The following is a 4,205-nucleotide window of genomic DNA, read 5'->3' as shown; positions in this document are numbered from 1 at the left end:
CTCTGTTTCGAGAAAAAAAAGGATCACCACCGGCCTCTGCATAAAAGTGATGCATGCCTTTGAGATCATCTACTTAGAAGACTAGAACCCCACAAAAAATTATTTACAGGCAGAGTAAAGCTGAAGATACCGATCACTTGATCATAGAGATAATGTTGAGGCGTTCATGCAGATTGCAGAGTCCAGGGGATCCTCTCATCTAGACCGCATAGAGAGCAACCGCAAGCCGAAAACACATCATCTTGATTTGTTGGGTAACCTAGGTTTTTAGCCTGCTGCATGCTCCTATTAAGACAGTGGCGCCAATGTGCAAGTGGCAACCCGTTGCAGCCGTGCTTGATCAATGTGGACCATTCTCGCAGGAAATCAATTGGCACGTGTGGCACGCACAATTATTTCTGACAAGCTACGTGCGGAATAAATATTTCTGCATCTACCCAAGCTGGTCCATTATTGAAATTCATAGCTTAGCCCCAAGCTGATCAGACCATTCTCGCAGGAAATTCATAGCATAGCGAGCAGGCTTGCAATCGTCATCTTTTTTCAAAATTTGCGAAAAGAATCAGTAGGTTCAGTTCCGACATAGATCTTCCCGTGTTCATGGTTCAGCCCTGCAACTGCAAGGAATAATACCACAAAATCATCTGCAGAAAAAGGTGATGATTCCAAGCCAGCCTGCGATGATTCTCCATGTTGATCCGATCTGCATGCACACGGAATTAATTTGCAGAATAATTGTGAGGGAATCCTCTCATGTCCTTGCTGATCTTGTCTGAATAATTGCTTTACTTGTACAACTGCAGCCTTGGTATGCAGAACTGGACACCAGATGGGGCATTTTGATTTATTGTTTTACTTCTACTACTTCACGTCCTGCACAAAAAGATGTGCCTAATTTTGATTTATTGTTTTACTTCTACTACTTCACGCCCCAGACGTATTGCGAGTTACTCATGTCAACCGACTCAACGCTGGGGCTTTACGCCTAAGTTGATGTAATGCTTGTACCTTTTAAATGATAAGAATGTTGGTAACTTGTCATAGTAAGTAAGAGACTTGTCTCTTTTTCTAGCTAGCTCGAAATTGTGATCAGGATGCCGGATGCATTTTTGTTGCACCTGCAGGATGCCGGAATTTTACACTAAACAGTTTAGGTCTGCCATCTTGATCGCAGGAACCGGAAATTTATAGAATAGCAATTCATGTGCAAAACAGAGAGTATTTAACCAAAAACTACCACAATTCACGGAACCGTGACGAAAAACTACCACTTTACGATTTTGTGCGAAAAACTACCGTTTTTTTCCTAAACCGTGGCAAAAAACTACCAAGTCTGAAAAGAGCCCGATTTGGCTCTTTTAAGTGCGTTTCTGACAGAGTTGGCCCACACATAAGCAGGCTAAAAAAGCAATCGGGTCCCTAGTTTTTTTTAAAAAGCAATCCAGTCCTCGGCGAGGCACAGCACGCTCGCGGCGAGGGAGGGCGGAGCCATGGCGCTGCTGCTCCTTGCCGCTGACCACGAGCTCCAGCTCGAAGGAAGGCCGCCATAGCAGCGAGCGCGACGTTGGTGGCGGCGCTCCTGGATGTCCCGGTCTTGTGCCACGATGCGGTCCTCGAGGGCAGCCACGACGGGGTGCTGGGTGGGGCCTCCGCGCGGGTGGTGGAGGAGGGCGCCGACGAGAACACCGTCCATACGCTCGCCGCCGGCGTGGCCGATCTCCTCGGAGGCGCGGAGGCCGATTACTGGTAGGTTCTCCGCCTCACGATGCCCGGTGCGCACCCCGAGCATCTCGCCTTCCCCCTGCCGCTGCCCGAGGAGCAGGCGGAGCACCTTGGCGTCCCCATGCCGCAGCTCGGCGTGACCACGGCGCCCTCCCGCCGCCCGACCACAACGGAGTCGGACACCCGCCGCCGCACGTGGTCGCCGGCCCGCCCGCTCCCTCCAACTTCGGCGCGGACCACGGTGGCCCGCCCGCTGCCTTCGCCTTCGGCGCCGACCACGGCGTCCCGCTCGCTGTCTCCGCCTTGGGCGCTGACCACGGCGTCCCGGGCTCTGCTTACACCTTCGGCGCATGCCACAGCGGCCCGGGCTCTTCTTCCACCCTCGGCGCCTACCAGGTCGACCCGCACCTTGTCTCCAAATTCGCCGCCTACCCTGGTGACCCGGGCCCTGCCTCCGCCTTCGCGGCCTCCCGCGACGACCGAGTAGCGGCGAGCCGGAGTCATGGAGGCTCATGACGTGCGGCGGGCGGCGGCCATGGGGAGGAGCGCGGCTGCGGAAGGCCATGGGTAGGCGCGCGGCTGCGGGCGGCGGCGGCCATGGGGAGGAGCGCGGCTGTGGCCGGCCATGGGGAGGCGTGCGGCTGCGGGCGGCGGCTGGCCATGGGGAGGTCGCACGCGTGCACGTAGCGGCCATGTGGAGGACTGGATTGCTTTTTAAAAAAAAACTAGGGACCCGATTGCTTTTTTAGCCTGCTTATGTGTGGGCCAACTCTGTCAGAAACGCACTTAAAAGAGCCAAATCGGGCTCTTCTCAGACTTGGTAGTTTTTTGCCACGGTTTAGGAAAAAAGCGGTAGTTTTTCGCACAAAATCGTAAAGTGGTAGTTTTTCGTCACGGTTTCGTGAATTGTGGTAGTTTTTGGTTAAATACTCGCAAAACAGATCATCGCAACACACATAAAAAGTTCAGTAGTTGTTTGGATGGATTATAGGAAAAAAGAACATACGAAAAATGCCTCAGTTCTACATGGATGAGTGTAAAAAATTAATCCATACTGTATGACTTTAGAGTCTTGATTATGATTCGCTTGATCCCAAAAACCTAAGCAATGGAACATACATAAGATTTGCAATTTGTTCCAAAGTTTTATTATTGCACTATAGGAAAAAACAAGGAAATATTTCCAAGAGACCTTTTACGACATCTAGCAGCGCTACTTTTCATCATTCATTAAGTAGAGTTTTCATTCATTAAGTAGAGGAGCCGACAGAGCCGGGAAATTACAAGGGAAAACAAAGATGAGAAGAAATAGGACGCACCAGAGAACACAACCGAAGAGAAAAGAAAAGTTGGGTCGAGGCTACAACAGAGCAAGCGCCTAAGAGAAGAAGAACTGGAGTGCCATCATCTTCCATCGTCCTCACAATGAGAGGCTGCACGTGAAGCACCACCACCATACACAAAGAGCTTCAATCAACTGAGACCATCAATGATGCCTAAAGGCTATTGGTGTAGCCGAAGGGCATGAGCAATCGAGTCCACACCCGGACGAAGAGCCACACACAACCGAGGCTACAACACAACAGTGGCACCGTCAGTGAAGCTAAAGGGCATCAAGGAACCGAGTCCACATCAGGAGTGCAAATCCACCACCAAGAACACCGAAGAGATTGGTCTTAGCGGGAAATTTTGTATTAAAGGATACTTAGGTTGAAAGAATTTCCATAGGATTTCATCTCTTAACAATTTTGTATAAATTTGTTTGACTCGGGATTGAAAACCATATGGTTTTCTCTTCATGGTCAACTTTCATATAATGTCAAAGCAAACAATTCTTTTTTTTCTTTGTTTCTGTAGCCATGACCAGTAGACAGTAACTTCATCACATACAAAAGATATATCTTTAGTGGTTTTAAGCAATAGAGGATGCAATGAGCCATAACATCTAGTCGTTACGTATTTGTAGCCATGGTTCAATAACCGAATGTGGTGGTTATGTATCGTACTCCCTCCGTTCCAAAAAGTTTGTCTTAGATTTTTCAAGATACAACCGAGGTAATACGTAACTACGATGGAGTATATGTTTTTCACGGTAACGGTCGTAGTGATCAAATCAGGTTTTGTCTTTGCAAAGTTTGTGGAATTTGGCTGAGCGGCGGTGTAAAGGTAGGAAGGCCCAGGTGGTAGCTCAGCTGGCCCACCTTTCTCTTTGGAAGCTGAATCGTCTAGTAGAACCCTGACGCGCTGATATGAGCTGATCATTCTTCTTCCTACTCCTAATGACACATCATACCTTTTTTGTTGTTAATTGTGATGGATGTTCCATATCATGAGCTCGATCGGTCAGTCAGAGGAACCATGATGATGATGCTGTAACCCGCAAAAAAAAGAGGAACCATGATGCTGATGCTGATGTTGATCTGCTTAGGCAAAAAGTATCCATGGACAACACACACGCATTGAGAAACTAGTACTTCCTACCT

Source organism: Triticum aestivum, chromosome 4B (genome assembly GCF_018294505.1).
Source record: "Triticum aestivum cultivar Chinese Spring chromosome 4B, IWGSC CS RefSeq v2.1, whole genome shotgun sequence".
NCBI classification, from domain to species: domain Eukaryota; kingdom Viridiplantae; phylum Streptophyta; class Magnoliopsida; order Poales; family Poaceae; genus Triticum; species Triticum aestivum.
This window is presented reverse-complemented; position numbering follows the sequence as displayed.